Below are 19,004 nucleotides of genomic sequence, written 5' to 3'. Positions count from 1 at the left end.
TCGCCTTTGCTAGCCATGGATCTCTGACAAGGACAGGATTGGGCGCATGGGGGGGGTGGGGTTTAATATTCTGATATGCTGGAAGGCGTGAGGAAATGGAAATGGGGGTGGTTAGTAGCAAGCAGGAAACCCAGAAGTCTGGGTTTCCCTGTATGTTGTGGAGATTTAACCTCACAATGTGTGTCTCTTGTCATCGACAGATTCCCTGCCCGGAAGTCAGCCTGATTGGCAAGCTTCGCTTCTAGTTGGGCAGGAAGTGCTGTGGAGGAGACCACAAGACTAGCGAGGGTGCAAACTCCCGACCATGGCAGGGAGGTCTGACCCTAGGGGTGGGGTGGCGGGGGAGGGAATCCGATCCTGGCAGGGTATGATTGTGGGAGAGGGGGTGGGGAAAGCACTCCTGATGGCACTTGCCTTCTCCCTGAGTTTCTCCTCGCCTCACTGTAGCTGCTGGGTTTATCGTAGCCCAGGAAACTGTCGGCCACAGTTAAACCTGCATAGCAGGTTAAATCATAAGCTTCCAGCCTCATTAACATATTTGAAATGCCAGCCCACCTCCTGGGAACAAGTTGACTGCCCAGAAGTCAGTGGGTTGGAGCTATATTCCTGACGCACATTTAACCACCCCCACGTACCCAATCCCAATGACTCACCTATGCTAAAATACTCTTCGTAGCCATTGTTGTCAAAGAACCATCCAGTACTGTATGGACATGCACATGAAGCATGTCCATTTGATTAGGTACTGAAGAATGCCTCTGCCCACAGGATTGTGGCTCAGCATGCATCTGTGCTTTCAGGAGGTAAGCAGAAAAATTGGTGAAGAATTAACAACATTTATGGAATAAGTTTGCCCCTTTGAATTCCAAAACTGGCCTTGACGCTGCTGACAAATTACACTGCTTCATACCATCTTTGATTTTTTTTCAATGTCAATCATTTTAATGCCTACAAAGCATAGAGCTCTGAACCTTGCCACAATTTATCTGCAATACTATGACAAGGCTCAAAAATTATTTTGATTGATTTACTGATGATAGGTCACCTCCATAAACAAGAAGTGTTCATTAATGGTAAATAATTTGTCAAAAATAACTTCACCCATTGTTGATATTGGTTATTGCCATCTTTTCAGGTCATTCCCAGAGGCCACAGTATTATTTGAAGTGCAAATTAGAGAACCAAAGATCCTCGCGTGTCTTCAGCATACAAGACGGAACTGAGTATTACATGCCTTACATCAGGCAGTCTCCTGAAGATCTTTTCAATAGATAATGTACATAGAGGCTTTGGTTCATGAACAACTGCATTTCCTTGGTGGGGGAGGGAAACGCTGTAAAGTCAGTTACAAACTGGGTACCCACGGATACGGACTTTGATGTGAATAATGTGTGTGTGAATGAGGCTCTATCACAGATACCTAAAACCAACATTGGGATTAATTTAACATTGACGTGCTATATTTAACTCATTAGGGTGAAGTGCTAAACAAAAGTGTTCCTTGCATTAAAATTGCATGGGTAAGGTACAAATATAGAACTGTCAAATGGAAAAAAAACTGCACTGTCGATTCAACAATATGTTCGAACAAAAGAGCAGTGGATTGCTTGTTTACTGTGCTTATATGAATTAAGTCATTTCAAACCAGGTCATTTTTTAAAATTTTTTTTTATTTTTTTAAATATGTTTAGAAGATTCTTAAATTTAGCTAGTTTTTTTTGATATGTTTGTAATGTGATGTACATATTTTTTAAACTAATTTACCCTCAAAATTAAATACAATAAATTACTCCAATGAGGGGCCAAAGATATGTAAAGCAGCATCTGCTCAGAGTTTGAGTCACTCGAACCTAAGGAAAGTTTGAATTTCTGCTATTTAGTATGCTCACACCAGTGTTAACCTTTCACATTATAACACAGCAACCAGTTAGCCCAGTTTTTATTATTGTTCCATGAAGGTGTGATTTCTTTTTTCTCCTAACCTTAATTTTGAGTAAAGAAAGGATCAACAAAAATCTACAGTAAAAATCCTCTTGATCTTCTACCACATCCAAAAAATGGTTCACTAATTTATGTCTGTACTCTGTGGCACAATTCCACCCTAAAATGTCACCTTGCACTTTCTCCCTGTGTCACCTCCAATTGGTGAGGACCGGTTGAGAGTTTGAGACATTTTTACATTTTATTTTTAAAAATATATTTAAATTCAGGACAGAAATTAACTGTTGAAATAAAGGTATGTAAATCACTTATATTTAAAAGTAAGAGTCCTTAACAGCTGTTGATTTTCTGGCTGCCTAGAAATGCATATATTCAATAACCTGACAGAGGTTAGTGGGTATCATTATGAGAACTTTGTAATATCTTTTCCAGGTTCCAGATATGACTTGAGTTCTCATCATGTGGCTTTTGAATTTCCTGAATTTTAGCTTGTGGTAAGCCCTCTGAGCCCAAAGTGCTGAGGTTAAGGTAGAACAAGCTGCTTGAACTGGAGGAAATGAACCCCCAACAACATGAAAGAATAACTACTACTTGGTTCAGGGACATTAACCCACAAAGGGAAATAAACCTGCTGATGGACCTCAGAATGTTTATTTTTAAAGGGAATATTAAAGCACTGAGCAGCTTCCATCTTTGACATGCAACTCAATTAAAAACCAATTATTTATATCAGTGGGGTTTAGTGAAACCATTTGTTCTTACAAATATTATTAGCATTCAAAGCATTAGCCCAATTATTTCCTTTTATTGCAAGATTAATTGTTTTGCTTTTATCTTTATCAATGTTTATCCCTCAACCAACACCTTAAAAGGTGGTTTGGTCAATTTATTGCCTTTTGTGGAATCCTTCTGTGTGAAATTGCCTATTGCATTTCCTATATGACAACAGCAACAACACGTCAAGAGTACTCCATTGGCTGTAAGCCACTTTGGGATGCCCTGTGGTTGTGAAAGGCTCTAAATGAATGCAGATTCAGTCCTTCTTTATTTTCCTTTTGTTGACCAAACTGAATTAAAGGACTCCCAGGATTCTAATAGAAACAGGATTATGAATGCCTTTTTATATTTAAAAGAATAGTGTAAAACTGTCCCCTCCTGTTCCCTGACTAGAACACACTTGCTCTTTGACCATTCGATGCAAAGCCATCTGGCAATTGAGGCAATAGTAATGCAAGGAATTTGGATTTCTAATAGGAAACAGTCTATATTATAAAAGACATTGGATAGTTTGTTACCCACTATAACACAACCTTGGGATTTTTCAGATACTATAAATGCTGTCACAGCTGTGCACAGGTTTTTTTTGTCAAAATCTCTGAGGAATTGTTCCAATTTTATTTTCAATTGCATTGTAGATATATATTTAAAAGAACTTTCGTGTCTTAGGCTAAACCACTTTACTATGAACCAATCAGTGACTAAATTGCAAGTGTTGAAATAGTTAGGGTTTAAATATTCCAGTTATTTTTTTAAACTGATGAATGATATATGTAGAAATGGAAAAGTATTTTTAATTTTTTTTAAAGTGCAGTTTAGCAAAGTGAAAGTAATTGTGAGGCTTACCTCTGAGAAATCTGTTTGATAACCCTGAGATTTGCTTTTTGTACAGTGACACCTATGCAATGTACAAGCAAAGTTCTGGAACTGAGAATTGAAGAATCTGGTCACTGATGTTTGGCTGATGTTTAAGCAGCTTTGATAAGTACACTAAACCTTCACAAGTTTGACTTTTAATTAACATACACAAAAAACTTAAGTACTTTATTTAGACATAAGACTATTAGATTGTCCTACAGTGGAGTCCATTAAAAAGTGAGGTTGCAGTGTTAAGGCGGGCTCGGTTCCTGCAAAAGACTGTTCTGAAAACTGCACTATAATACGACAAAACACTCAAGCCCCAGCATGCATTATCTGTTACAATGCAAACACTTTTGATATTTTTCAGATATATAATGACTTCGCCAAGCTCTGTTTTTGTAGGAGCAACCTTTCAGTGATATTGCTGCATTTAATGTCGGCTTCAACATATTGACAGAGAAAAATAGTTTTAATGTAACAGAAAACATTCATGCAGCCCTTGATCCTTCTCAGCCGCTACAGTAGAAATAACTGGTGTACTTGCTAAATCCTCATGCAGAATTTTCCAATGATCAGATACATCTAGTGGCAGGTAGAAAGTATTGCATGATTTTGTTTCTTTAACTAATCTAAAGATTTTTGGTGGTGGTGGAAGAGGATGATCATAAATGATCCTGGATTTGCATTTGGGGGATAGACAATTTGGTCTTCATAATAGAGCTGCACGTCAATATTTTTGAGCAATTATATTTTAATAAGTTGCTCTCAGTGTTTTTGTACCTGAGTATATTTGGTTTTATGCAAGATTTGATTTTTATTGTAGTTTATCTTGACTTTCAGACAATCTCTCTATCTTTCTCCCACCCCCTCCCCCACTTTTTTAAAAATAGGAAAGTGAAAATAAAAGAATGCTGTAATGTGAGAAATTTCCACACATAGAAAATGTCTTTAGAACAGTTGTGTGGAGAAATCCCAAGGAGAAATATAATTCCTATTTCCACCGATCGAATTGCAGTGGTTAAGGGAGAGCTTTAATTGATTTTCCAATGCTAACAAAACACTCAGTATAATACTTTTTGAAGATAAGAAGTTAAAACAATTGTCTAAAGTAGGCCATGATTCTTCATAGCCTGATGTAATCAGAATATCCATCAGTGAGCTGATTTAATCCACTGTGACTTTGTTACTGGTTAATTATCTGGTAACTTGCAAATATTTTTACCATATCACAGAGATGTCAGAGCCCATCCACTGCAAATTAAACTGGAACAGAATGATGACATGCTGAGCAAGGGGAGACATTACTTGTTACTATACATATTTTTCTGAGTGGCTTTATGAAATGGGTTATAAAGTAAAACGGAGGGGATTTTGGAATACAATAGATAAGAAAGTCCTTAAATTTGTGTGCCTATTTCTTCTTCATTGGTTCCCATGCAGCTTTAACAATAACCTGGATGAGGCTGCAATGTAAATTTGGTCTATGGTAAGTGTAATAAAATACTACCTTTTTAATAACTTGATATATTGCTGTTATTTTCTAATTATTTTATATGCAGCAGTAAGGTCCTTCAAATATCCCTATTCTGTAAGGAGTTCAAATCAACTTGCAACTAGACTATTGAATAGAGGCCTTAAAAATGACAATGACTCTATCTCTCACTCATACTCTCTCTCGTTCTCCCCTCCCTGATTAAATGTCCTCTGTCTAATTATTCTTATGTAAATTATTAAGAACTAGAGAGTGAAATACCTGCAGTTTTTACTCAAAAGTCATCATTAATATAACATGGAAACTTGTTTTGTATTTGCATTACTAAAAATTGACGATAAAAATGTCATCACCACCACTCTACAAGTGCCGTCTGCTTGCAGCATTTCCTGGAAATGTCCTGGAATTCAAGACTTTACTCCCTCTCTTGCAGTAGTAGTTTTACTTTGGAGAAGTAATTGCGTGTGCAACTGATTCATTTGAGATTGCCATAATATTAGGAAGCTTGTATAGTCTATTTAGTGACACGAGTTATACTTGTGAAAATCTAATCTGCATTCCACAAAAAGAATCCCAGGTAACTGTGTCCTTTATCTGGCAATTGGGAATTGGATCAGTGCAGGATAGTTTCTATATAAAACATTGAAAATCTGGTGGAATAAATCTGTCTTAGAGGAAAGGATTTGGACAGTGTCCATTACACTGATTGGAGGATGAAACTGCCTGTTATCCATTAGCTGTTTGAGGAATAAAACAGTCCATGTTGAGTAAAATCCTATTATCCAGAGCTGTCAACTTCAAGCAAATATTGGAAAATTTATGATCAGTGTGGTTGAAGGACTGTAAACTTGGGGAGGTGTATTTATTTTGAAGAGTGACAAAAACAATAAATCGGAGCAGGCCATACAGCCCTTTAAAGCCTGGTCCCCCATTCAGTAAGATCAGACGAACATACAAATTAGGAGCAGGAGTAGGCAACTCGGCCCCTCGAGCCTGCTCCGCCATTCAATAAGCTCATGGCTGAACTCATTACTCCACATTTCCACCTACCCCCGATAACCTTTCATTCCCTTGCTTATCTATCTACCTTTGCCTTAAAAATATTCAAAGACTCTGCATCCACTGCCTTTTGAGGCTGAGAATTCCAAAGACTCTCAACCCTCTGAGAAAAAATTTCTCCTCATCTCTGTCTTAAATGGGCGACCCCTTATTTTGATTCTCCCACAAGGGGAAACATCCTTTCCACATCCACCCTGTCAAGACTCCTCAGGATCTTATATGTTTAAATCAAGTCGCCTCTTACTCTTCTAAATTCCAACAGATACAAGCCTCGCCTGTCCAATCTTTCCTCATAAGGCAGCCCACCCATTCCAGGTATTAGTCTAGTAAACCTTCTCTGTACTGCCTCCAACACATTTACATCCTTCCTAAATAAGGAGACCAGTACTGTACACAGTACTGCACATGTGGTCTCACCAATGCCCTGTATAGCTGAAGCATAACCTCCCTACTTTTGTATTCAATTCCCCTTACGATAAACGATAATATTCTATTAACTTTCCTAATTACGTGCTGATCCTCGATTTGAATTCCACTTACCCGCATGATCCCCATATCGCTTGATTTCCTCAGTGCCCAAAAATCTGTTGATCTCAGTCTTGAACACACTCAATGACTGAGCATCCACAACCCTCTGGGGTAGAGAATTCCAAACATTGACAACCCTCTGAGTGAAGAAGTTTCTCCTCATCTCAGTCCTAAATGGCCAACCCCTTATTCTGAGACTACGACCCGTAGTTCTAAACTCTTCAGCTGGGGAAATAGCCTCTCAACAGCTATAGATTACAATACAGAAATCAAAATAAATTACAATTTTAAACCCAAGTGTTTTAGAAAGGTTTCTGCTGACATACTGCAAGAAGTTTGTAAATTGATTTGCAACTGGTTTATTGCCTTGGCCTTTTGTAGCCTACAAACTTATTCGTAAAGAAAATAGTAGAAATAATGCTCACAAGAGGGGTATTATCATTTGTCTTAAGCAGGACTGAACTGATGAAGCATACCTGGTACCTTACTAGTAGGTCACTCAATTCTATCATATTGAACTACCATTTAATGCCATTTGAAACTTTACAGATTCCAGACACTGCTGAACTATGTCATTAGTTGGTGCTGAGTTTTTCTTTAATTTTAGCCTTCCTTAAACAAGTGTTTTAAAACATTAGCATCTCTGATACCTTGATAACTTAGCAGTTGAACATCTGACTCAAAGTCAGGGTCCACCAGTTCACGTTGCTAGTTGACTGCTCTGAAAAGGATCAGTTTTGCAAATTCATCACTGGTCCCCTTGATTGAACCATTCTCTTGATTTTGAAAGTGAAGATGTAGGAAAGGCCGGTCTGGCCATAACAGAAGTATGCCTCCACTTGATCAGAAACTAAATTTGGAGAGAATTCTGTCATCCAAACCACCCCTTAGAGGAAGGAACAAGTGTAGTGATGGGAGGCACTGGGGAGAATATTTTGAAAAATTGTATCTATTATGTTTTGTGTTAAAATTTGATTGACCTCAATTGTGTAATTAGCTGAAAACAGTAGCACTTCCCAAAGTAAAGAGCTGCTTCAAAAAAAAGTAATTTTGTTCCTGACACATTCAGACGGAAAGACCGTTGAACTGCATTATAAAGCAATTTATTTATTGTTGTTCTTGGGGATTTTGACCAACAGCACTTTTAAAACTGTGGGCTGGACTGCATTTATAGGCAAACTTCATATTTTGAGGCAATTTTCCAACACTGCAAACAATATTTTACAAGGAATTTGTATTCTTTCTAATGTTTGTTTTAATTTGATATGCTGTGATTTTTCACACGTTACATATTTACATATAAAGCACTCTTTCACCTGCCTCTAATTGTTTGCATGTAGTGTATGCTGGTTTATAATGGGAACATGGGTTTGAAGCCCAGTTTTTAATATAATGTGTGTTGTATGGAAAAATGACAGTAATTGTCTCTTTCCCTCTCTCTCCACATTTTATCCAGTTTACTAACGTCTTCACTAGCCAAGTTAGCCAAAAATCATGTCATTTTTATATCTGTGCATCAATAAAATACCTGGCCAGTCGTCAGGCTTATAGAGAATTATTTTTATTAGTTTTTAAGTTTTATTTAATTGAAAGTAACCTCTGACATTACCATCCAGAGTGGATGTATTATAGGATGCCAACCAGTCAGAATGGCTTCCCAAAGTAGGAACAGTCAGCTGGGGGAAACATGAGGTGGGGGAGCTCATAAATGAGATAAGGTTGCATAGAAAGTGACACAGACACTATTGCGCCATGTCGCCAAAGCAGCAAAGTCGACCTGAGAGAAATGGAAAAGCGAGCAGTTTCTTTTTAGTAGGCAATGCTCAACCATATGCATACAGTAATGGAGGGGGTAAAATCAAAACTGGAATTTTTTAATGACTTGCCGTGCCCCAGGATGCCATCACTATGTTTGAACCTGCCGCAAAGATTGTTTATAATCAAAAATCTCCAGCTTGCAAGACGAGCATTTCTGACTATTATCCTTTAGTGAAAACCAGCGTTTGATATTGTAACTGAAAGCATATCTCCTACGAGTACAAATGTCAGAGAGCATCCATAAAAGGATGGGAATGATCTCAAAACATGTACAATAATTATCCATAGCTCCCAAACTTGTGCGTCTGCAACATATCACCTGCTGTGCTGTTAAGTCGTCCATTCTGCATGTTCAACTAACGTAGGGGACAGGACCAAGGCTTACGAATGAAACAGCTGATCCCAGTATTAACTTGTGTATTGGGTATTCACCCACCTTATATTATCCTACTTTACCAAGGTATTTACTAAATTAAGAAATTTGATTTCAATAAGCAACCAATGCAGGGTGCTAGCCAACTTTGAAAACCACAGCTAAATTTCAGTTTGGCATGTTATTTAATATATCAAAGCAATTTGTCTTTTTCAAGTATTAGTTGAGTTGTATGAAATTGGCACCTTCATGCCTATTTTCCATACTTAATTTATGATTATATTAAGTATCATTTGGAGTTTATTTCACGTAACTGATTTCCAAACAGCACCATTATCTAAAGTTGACTCCATCAGAAAATTCCCTCAGCCCTGACGTGTAATTTTCTTTCCTAGCTCCACAGAAAGTTTAAACTCCTTCCTTTATCATTTCCATGTTCGAGTAGCACCAATAAATTTTCTATTGCTTTACCAACATTGTGCTTGAGATTGAATTCCCACTCTGTTCTGTTCCACTGTCATCCTGTACTTTTTATATTGTATTAAACTGAAAAAGACTGTAATTGAAGAAAACCACTTTAATGATGCCTGTGCTTTTAAAATAACTGGTCAGTATGAGCATGAAAAGGTTAGCAGTATTTTCACTAATGACTTCTGTAAAGAAGCTCTGAAAATTCTTTTAAACCTTTAACTGGCATGCTACAGTTATTTGCAGTTGCCCTTGTTGAGATGATCATCTTGATTTAAAACAATGGTAGGAGAGATCCTCTTTATTTGGCTGCAACATCCAAAAAGTTGCTGATCTGGGTCATGTGATTTGGCACTGTCAGCATTTGAGATGATGAAAAGCCCGGTCAGGACCAAACTGATGCCAAATGGCCTGAATTTGTATTTCTAGTGTAGCATCCCTCATGTCCTATCCATAGAACAATGTATTAGCAAAGGTGATATGTACAAATATCCTTTCGTCCCATTTGATTGCCATTCTGTCCTGTCACAGTGCAAAAAAGGTACAGTTTTTTTTTAAACTTATGTACAAGGTCTTGCATCTGCCATTTTTAAAAAATTTCATTCTTGGGATGTGAGCATTGCTAGTAAGGCCAGCATTTATTGCCTATTCCTAATTGCCCTTGAGCAGGTAGTGGTGAGCCACCTACAACCGAGTGGCTTGCTAAACCATTTCAAAGGGCAGTTAAGAGTCAAATCACATTGCTATGAGTCTGGAGTCACATGCAGGCCAGACCCGGTAAGGACGGCAGATTTCCTCCCCTGAAGAATGGCAGATGGGTTTTTATGACAATCCAGTAATTTCATGATCATTATTAATGAGACTATAGTTTTTTGTAATTCCAGATTTATAAATTGAATTTAAATTCCACGAGCTGCCATGGTGCAATTTGAACTCTTGTCTCTGGATGTCTCCAGAGCAGTCTGGGCCAGTAACATTACCACTATGCTACTGGCCTCCTGTTTTCCTGGTGCCAAGGAATCTAGCACTTTTTTTTTCCTTTAGGTTGCCCTGTTTAGTGCCCCTGATGGCACCAAATTGTACTATTTAATGAGTTGTTAAGTATATCATCAGAATGCAGTTTCTCTGACAATAGTCCATTTATATATTTCAATTTTCCCCTGTCTTCACGTCCCTATACAATGCAAGGATGTTGCTAATCCACAAAATGATTGTATTTTATTAAACCTGTATGCCAATGCCAATTGAAAGGGTTAATGGTTTTTACTGCACTTTGTAATGCATTCAGTAATGTGTCCGTTAAATCTTTATTGTAAGAAAATGTGTTTACAAGAATAAATAATTTGTTTTAATAAGTACTGGACTTTTAACCACTTATTGAGCCGCAGTCACATTTATTAGTCGTAGGTGTAATGAAACTAAGGTTGAAGCATGTTACAGAGCAGGAACACACTTAAGAACTAAGCTGATAACTTGAGTAGCTTGTCAGCCTCTTGCATTTGTTAGTGCACTCAGTCTTGCATTTTATTCTTAATTATTTTTTTAAATATAACTTTACATTTGTTACGACCGACTGCTCCAGTCAAAGCCCCCAATCAAAATATACGATTCTGATTGTGGTGGGAGAAACACAGTTAATTAAGTCCCCCCCTCCCTCCCCAGATCACTTAACATATAATTTTAAACTTTCCAAATTAATTTTCCCAACAGCTATCGCTGGGCGGCCTTTCACGTCCTCAGCACGCCCACTTGCCACTGGTAAAATACCCGTGGAGGTGGGCGAGGACCCTTAAGTGGCTGTTCAGTGGCCACTTAAGGGCCTTGACTGGCCTCGGCAGGCGGGCCGTTTCCCACCCCCCCGCCTGCGCCGTAAACTTGGCGGGAGGTGGAAGCGGGGTGGGTAGGCCTCCCGGAGCCTCCCGCTCAATTTTGCACCGCCCCCATGCCATCATCCGACCCGCTGGGGCGGCGTAAAATTCAGCCCAATATATCTCGTGTCTTTGGTTCTGAGTGGCTGTATCCTATGGCAATGAGAATGCACTCTTTGACTTAGTCTCTGGAGTGTGTTGCCTTAAAGCAGTACGGCTCCTTTTCCAGCCTTAAAGGCACACTGCATTCTTCCCAGAAAAAAAAACTACAGGATCGTAACACATTAAACAACTTGCATTTATGTAGTGCTTTGAACACAGAAAATTTGCCAAGGCTCTTCATGGGAGACGGAAGAAATAGAAAACCCAAGGAGGCAAAGATTGGAAGGGGTGACCAAAGGGTTGGCTGAAAAGAATTGGTTTTGAGAAGGCCGAGAAGGATGAGGAAAGGCAGAGAGATTTAGTGAGAAGAGTTGATGATTAGGGCCAAGGCAGAATCTTCAACTGCCAGCAATGGTGAGAAAAGAGAGCGGGTATGCACAAAAAATGGAAGTCCAAAAGGTATGGAAGGGAATTAAGGTGGGAAGACTTCGCAGATATAAGATGGGCAAGATCATGGAGGGCAACAAAGTCAATAGCAAAGGATCACCAATGAAAATGGTGTTGAAAATAATGGCTTTGGTCTTCCCAGTTGGACAGCATTGAGATTCCGCTGTGTTGATGTTAGATGGTAGATGGAGCTTGATATCAGTATACATATGGAAGCTGACTTAATGGGCTGGACTTTAAGGAGACCGTGACGTTGGGATCCATGGCGGGGAGGCCTGAAGATGGACCTGGACGCCGGCAGGGCCGCTGGGCAACCGGACCACCATTTGAATAGCAGGTGGTGGTGAGCCACCTACAACTGAGTGACTTGCTAGGCCATTTCAGAGGGGAGTTAAGAGTCAACCACATTGCTGTGGGTCTGGAGTCACACGCAGGCCAGACCAGGTAAGTATGGCAGATTTCCTCCCCTGAAGAATATTAGTGAGAGGATGAGTTTTTAATGACAATCCAGTAGTTTCATGATCACTATGAACGAGACTTGAGAATTTTGATCAAATTTATCAATAAAGGTAAACTGCTTGGATTTAACGAATTAAAAAATATTCAGAGGTAGACAAGGGTCAATAGTATGTATGGATGTAAAATTGTTATCTGTAATGCAATATATTGTTTTGCATAGCCTGCATTGTTTATAATTGGTATTTTATAGGAAACTGTTAGTAGCTTTACACATTTATAATCTATATTTACAGTATAATATTTTTGTTATAGTCAAGCAGTAGCAATAATTGGGTGTTTACTTGGCAGTTTGAGTGTCCAGGATAGTGGTGAAGAACTGCTGGCACTTATTCCACAGTTTCCTTAAGAGTTGCTGATGCTGGATCTGCCCATACCTGACCTCGGCTCCGCTAGTGGTCAGGACCTGCTGTGCTGGTCAGTGGCAGAAGCAGCAGAGTGTCCATGTAAGCAGGGGCTGCAAACTAGGTCAAGGTGCAAGGCACAAAAGAGAGACCTGGACCTGACCCCTGGAGTGCCAGTGAAGTGTCCTTGGGAAAAAGAGGTGGAGCAGACTGTATCATCCTGAGGAGCGAGTCGAGAAAACCTGAGAGTTTATTTATTTAGAGATACAGCACTGAAACAGGCCCTTCGGCCCACCGAGTCTGTGCCGACCAAGAACCACCCATTTATACTAACCCTACAGTAATCCCATATTTCCCTGCCACCTACCTACACTAGGGGCAATTTACAATGGCCAATTTACCTATCACCTGCAAGTCTTTGGCTGTGGGAGAAAACCGGAGCACCCGGCGAAAACCCACGTGGTCACAGGGAGAACTTGCAAACTCCGCACAGGTAGTACGCAGAATTGAACCCAGGTCCCTGGAGCTGGGAGGCTGCGATGCTAACCACTGCGCCACTGTGCCGCCCCAAGTGACGATGAAGGCCAAAAGCATTGCCAAACCCTTATTCAAGTACCAGGGATGTCAATGCTGATATTCTAGTCCAAATACCATGGAATACAAGTTAAAAAATTAGGAGTAAAAGTAAAGTGGAACTTTTTTGTACATAAAAGGCAATGGACTTGTGAAATGTGCTTCTAAGTTATCAGGGAAGACTATTACAGCACATAGTATTAAAAATGGATACAAGAAGCATTTGGGTTTCTGGGGGAGACCTAGATTCAGATCTGTCAAAAAGAGATTAGATCATAGCCTTGTGTTCCTACTTAATCTTTCAGCTGAACGATTGTGGAACGTGATATAAATATTACAGTTCTTTGCCCGTAGGTGCTCTGTTCTATTAATTGCAGAGATAATCCGGGAATTTTCGTCATTGTCTTTTGGTTATGTGCTTTTTCCTGGAAGAAATGAAAACTGATAGAGGTTCCCTCGTGGCTCAGCAAGTTTATTCAGTGAGCCATACAGAGTGGGAGAGTTCCACGTTTGATTCCTAGTCTTTGTTTAGCTGGTTTCATGGAATGGGGATGCTTTAGATTGAGAAAAAATAGCGAGAGTTTCTGCTCCTGATTACTATCCAGTGATCCCTTCTGGAAGGATGTGTGTATGCATAGGATAACAGCAGGATCAGGGTCAGCGAATGCTTTCTCCCCTACCCCATTCAAATAGACAATCAGCACACTCTGTTTAGGCTCTTGCTGAATAATGGCCATTTGGGAAAGGTCTAGGAGGATCCCTATTCTACTATACTCCACCAAAGAGACAATGCTTTTGAGAGAGGAGGAATGGAGAAAGTTGGTTGGGGGGGCTGGTGGTGGCGATGGTGAGGTGCATAAAGTGAGATAAATAGTGGGACTGAGAGCCAGTTATAAACCGGTGTATTCAATAAGTTAATTGCTCTGGTCTACAATTTCCTCAATGAGTTGCAACGCGGTTGCTCCCTTCAATAAAACAAATGTCATCTACCAGCGACCTCTAGAGTGCATTCCCAATGGTGTAAAAGAGGTGAAGTACCTGGAGACTTCTGTGCAGCCTTCAGAAAGAGTTCAGCCTATGCCATCCAGCAGCAGACTGGGGGCCAAAGAGGTAAGAGATAGCAATGCTTGGCTTTTTCACTTCACTCTCTCAATAACTTCACTGTGGGCCTCAGCAATATTGCCATTATACTTGGGTAAAATTATGACTATGCAGCCACTATCTGGACCCAGAGAGCAGTAGGGCTTGGCACCAAGACAGAAGATTGCACATTTTCAGACATGCAAGCCCTCCTTGAGGAAATTGAAGGCAGGAGGCCAGATTACTAGGCATGAGTGCTATCTAGTCATCCAAAAATGTCACTTATTCTGCCTGGAGGGGGTGTGGTACTAACACAGTGCCAAGCAAGTCAGAGATGGCCTATTTCCTCTTTGGTAAAGTGCAGATCTCCTCAGAGATGTCCTGATGTGCAGCCTGTATATTTTTTGGTGAAGGGAACAGGTAATGGGGAGTGGAGGGGAGTTGAATCCGCTTCAAGTAGTGTCTGAATCTCCTTTACATTCCAGCTTGTGCTGCTACTCATAAAAGCAAACAGTGATATTGGGAAAGCTATACCTATATCTGAGAAGCACTGATTGGTAGAAGGTGGTGGTCTGAAAATCTTGCATTGGACTGATCCTGAGAGAGGTGAGCCGAATCAAGTGCAGGTCTTGGCAGAAAAATGTGCAATAAAGAAAACTGGTTCAAAAAATTTCCAAGCTACAGGGAATTACAGGCAGTATAAAGTTGCCAGACTCTAATTCAGACACTACTTGAAGCGGATTCAACTCCCCTCCACTCCCCATTACCTGTTCCCTTCACCAAAAAATATACAGGCTGCACATCAGGACATCTCTGAGGAGATCTGCACTTTACCAAAGAGGAAATAGGCCATCTCTTCACTTCCAGTTTGATCTGGTGATTCTAACAGCTGCTGCACCTCATTTAGCTCTGTTACCCAAAGTGCAATAGCAATGCAAACCCAGGAAACTATAATACAAACTCTGTCTCTCTCTGACATTCAAATGAGGCCCCTGGGGATTCAGGGGCAGACTGCTGAAAGGCTCAAAAAGTAAGGTGAAACTAGAATCATAGAATGTTTACAGCACAGAAGGAGGCTGTGCAGAGACTGTACAAAAGCAACACATCTAGTCCCATTCCCCTGCCTTTTCCCGGTAGCCCTGAAAATCTTTCTAGATAATTATCCAATTCCCCTTTGAAAGCCACAATTGAATCTGCCTCTTTCACACACTCGGGCAGTGCGTTCCAGACCTTTACCACTTGCTGCATTAAAAAAATTTCCTCATGTCGCCATTGCTTCTTTTGCCAATCACCTTAAATCGGTGACCTCTGGTTCTGGATGCTTCTCACTCTGTCCAGACCCCTTATCATTTTGCACACCTCTATCAAGTTTCCTCTAAATCTTCAAAGAGAACAGCACCAACTTCTCCAATCTATCCACATAACTGAAGTTCCTCATCCCTGGAACCATTCTTGTGAATCTTTTCTGCACGCACACTAATGCCTACACAGTCTTTCTAAAGTGTGATGCCCAGAACTGAACACAATACTCCAGTTTAGGCTGGACCAGAGTTTTATACAGGTTTATCATAACTTCCTTGCTTTTGTGCTCCATGCCCCTATTTATAAAATCCAGGATCCCATATGCTTTATTAGCCACGCTCTCAACCTGCCCTGCCACCTTCAATGATTTGTGCACATAACTTACAGGTTCCTCTGCTCCTGCACCCTCTTTAGAATTGTACCCTTTAGTTTATATTGCCTCTCCTCATTCTTCCTACCAGAATGAATTAGTTCACACTCCTTTGCATTAAATTTCATCTGCCACGTGTACGCCCATTCCATCAGCCTGTCTATGTCCTTTTTGAAGTTTATCACTATCCTCCTCACAGTTCACAATATTTCCAAGTTTTGTGCAATCTCTAAATTTTGAAATTGTGCCCTGTACACCGAAGTCTACGTCATTATTTTATTTACATATACATTATATATATACATATATACATATATATACATATATATATATATATATATAAATAAAAGAAAAGCAGGGGTGCTGGGGAACCCCACTATATACCTTGTTCCAATCTGAAAAACAACCGTTCACAACTACTGTCTGTTTTCTGTCACTCAGCCAGCCAACTCTGTCTCCAGGCTGCTACTGTCCCTTTTATTCCATGGGCTCTAACTTTGGTGACAAGCCTGTCATGTGGCACTTTATCAAATGCCATTTGGAAATCCATGTACACCACATCAACATTACCCTCAGCAACCCTCTGTTACCTCATATAAAAAAACTTAAGCTAATTAGTCGAACAGAATTTGCCCTCAGCAAATCTATGCTGGATTTCCTTAATTAATTCACATTTATCGAAGTTACTGTTAATTTTGCCCAGAATTATTGTTTCTAAAAGCTTTCCCACTATGGAGGTTAAACTAGTTGCTGGGCTTATCCTTATACCCTTTTTTGAACAAGGGCGTAACATTTGCAGTTCCCCAGTCCTCTGGCACCACCCCTGCATTGACAGAGGATTGGGAGATTATGGCCAGTGCTTCCACAATTTTCACCCTTACTTCCCTCTCATCTGGTCCTGGTGACTTTAAGTACAGCCAGTCTATCTAATACCTCCTCTTCATCAATGTTTAGCCCATCCAGTGTCTCAGCTACCTCCTCTTTTATTATGACTTGGGCAGCATCTTCTTCCTTAGTAAAGACAAAGACGAAGTACTTATTTAGTACCTCAGCCATATTCCCTGCCTCCATGTGTAAATCCCCTTTCGGGTTCCTAATTGTCCCCACTCCTCTTACCACCCTTTTACTATTTATATGTCTGTAGAAGACTTTTTGATTCCATTTCATGTTAGCTGCCAGTCTCTTCTCATACTCTCACTTTGCTTCTCTCATTTGTTTTTTCACTTCCCCTCTGAATCTTCTATTTTCAGTCTGGTTCTCAATTGCATTATCCCCTGACATCTGTCATATCCATCCTTTTTGAGCTGCATCTTACTCTCTATTTCTTTTGCGATCCAGAGAGCTCTGGATTTGTTTCACCTACCTTTCCCCCTCGTGGGAATATATCTTGACTGCACCCAAAACACCTCCTCTTTAAAGGCAACCCATTGTTCCATTAAAGTTTGCTAATTTTTGATTCCAGTTTACCTGGGCCAGATCCATTTTCACCCCAATGAAGTAGGCCCTCCCCCAAATAATTATTTTTACTCTGGATTGCTCCTTGTCCTTTTCCATAGCCAACCTGAACCTTATGATACTATGATCACTGTCCCCTAAATATTCCCTACTGATACTTGATTCACTTGACCCACCTCAATCCCCAGATCCAGCAATGCCTCCTTCCTCATGGGACTGGAAACATATCGATGCAGATAATTCTCTTGAACACACTTTAGAAACTCTTGCCCCTCTCTGCCTTTTACACTATTACTATCTCAGTATATATTAGGATAATTAAAGACCCTCAGTACAACTACTCTATAATTGTTGCACCTCTCTAATTTCCTTGCAACTTATTTCCTATATATCTTTCCCACTAGTTGGTGGCCTATACAATACACCCATCAATGTACCTCTATTGTGTCTTAGCTCTAACCAAATACATTCTGTCCTTGACCCTTCTAGGACATCCTCTCTCTCCAGCACCATAACGTGCTCCTTGATCAATATTGCTAACCCTCCTCCTTTCTTTCCTTCCCTATCTTTCTTGAATACCTTGGTATCCAGGAATATTTAATACTTAGTCCTGCCCTTTTTGAGCCAGTTCTCTGTAAACGCCATGACATCATATTTCCACATGGCTATCTGCACCTGCAGCTCACAGCTTTATTTACTACCCTCTGCGCATTTGCTTACATGCACAGTAAACCTAATTTAGACCTTATTACATTCCCTCTTATTCTGACCCCACCTAATACCTTACTATTTCCTTATCTAGTACTATCTGCATTTTCCAGTATTTCATGCACCTTGTTTTCCCCCTCTCATATTATCTCCTGATTCCCACACCCCTGCTAAGTTAGTTTAAACCCTCCCCAACACCACTAGCAAATCACCCACAAGGACATTGGTCCCGGTTCCGTTCAGGTGCAACCCATCAGGCCTGTACAGGTCACATCTCCCCCAGAACTGTTCCCATATCTCAGGCATCTAGAAAAGCATAGTGGCAGAAACAGCTTCTGCACATACTTCCTCACTTAAAACAAAATACTGCAGCTTCTATATCGCAAATACACTGAAAACAATGAGGAAATCCACCCCCTCCACTCCACCTAGTGGGCAGTAGCAGAAGCTATAAAGACACTGCAGAAAGTTATGCTCCATCCTTTTTTTTTTAAACCCCATTTTGTTTTTCACGTCAAGGGGGCCTTTATTCCTCAGGCATGCTCCATCCTTGAGTATTCATGGAGGAAATTCTCTCTCCCCTCCCCCACCTTTCTAGTTTATAATTTAAAACTTCTATTTTTTTTTAAAAACAAGCCCTTCAATCAAAGTCTTTATCTTCACAATTCTTGGAGGGTGGGAATTTTGTCTGCCTCCCCAGTCTTATGAAAGAAATGCCCATGTGATTATATGCCATATATACATATATGCCATATGCTGTATATTCCACACACTGAAGTGTGGAGTTACGAGTGCCCATTTGCTTTCTCTCCCAATTGATATCCAGTAATGTTGAAATAAGATGTTACTAACTCCAGACAACTCTTCATAAAATGCAGCAGTAAAGATGTTGACTAATTTGAATGATAATGTATTGGGGATA

General features: G+C 40.1%; 2 protein-coding genes across 4 annotated transcripts in view; one reads left to right on the top strand and one right to left on the bottom strand.

Moving 5' to 3' along the window:
* The window catches only part of zdhhc15b (zinc finger DHHC-type palmitoyltransferase 15b), a 62,780-nt gene extending 54,584 nt beyond the window's left edge, over positions 1-8,196 (top strand). For both annotated transcript variants that reach the window (XM_068047273.1, XM_068047272.1), the window contains one exon: positions 1,136-8,196. The gene's annotated coding sequence lies outside the window, so the exon portion shown is untranslated. The remainder of the gene's footprint in view (positions 1-1,135) is intronic.
* uprt (uracil phosphoribosyltransferase (FUR1) homolog (S. cerevisiae)) overlaps positions 1-19,004 on the bottom strand; it is a 62,016-nt gene that overhangs the window by 22,754 nt on the left and 20,258 nt on the right. The gene's annotated exons all lie outside the window — the stretch shown is intronic.

Source organism: Heterodontus francisci, chromosome 15 (genome assembly GCF_036365525.1).
Source record: "Heterodontus francisci isolate sHetFra1 chromosome 15, sHetFra1.hap1, whole genome shotgun sequence".
Taxonomy (NCBI): domain Eukaryota; kingdom Metazoa; phylum Chordata; class Chondrichthyes; order Heterodontiformes; family Heterodontidae; genus Heterodontus; species Heterodontus francisci.
This window is presented reverse-complemented; position numbering and strand designations above follow the sequence as displayed.